Source organism: Elephantulus edwardii, unplaced genomic scaffold, assembly GCF_000299155.1.
Source record: "Elephantulus edwardii isolate Elephantulus edwardi_28Jun2011 unplaced genomic scaffold, EleEdw1.0 scaffold00167, whole genome shotgun sequence".
In the NCBI taxonomy this organism is placed as follows: Eukaryota; Metazoa; Chordata; class Mammalia; order Macroscelidea; family Macroscelididae; genus Elephantulus; species Elephantulus edwardii.
In genome coordinates, this window is record NW_006399917.1 from 7,189,778 (window position 1) to 7,190,339 (window position 562).

Consider the following 562-nt stretch of genomic DNA (forward strand, 5'->3'; position numbering starts at 1 on the left):
TTTGTTTTCTTGATATTCAAACACAATTAATACTGAAGGCTACATTCCTTGATCTTCTGAAACAAGTACTTCAGATCCTTCTCACTGTTAGCAAGCAAAGTTGTGTCATCTGTAGAACACACAATTTGTCTGTCTGTTGTGTGGGATAATCGGTTGTTCATAGTTCTAATGAGTCATAGTTGACTCAGTAGAACCTGTCAACAACAAAATAGGAGAATACCAATTCACATATGTATACATTGTTAAACATTAAAAGAAGAACAACCTTTCCCAAGATTATTTATATGAGTAAGAATATAGTTTCTCTTCATCTTGGCTGACTACTCTGAGCAAAAGTACTCAACTTTTCCAGAGAATATGGAACTTATTTTAGACTATTTGTGGGGGGGATATAGCCTTTGGCAGAGCACATTTTGAGAAACTCTGTAAACTAATACATCTTTTTCACTTTCACAATTGTTGTTGTTGTTATGTGCTGTCGAGTTGCCTATGACTCATAGCGACCCTATGTACAACAGCCCTAAACTCCGCTCTGTCCTGTGCCAATCGCACCATCTCTGAC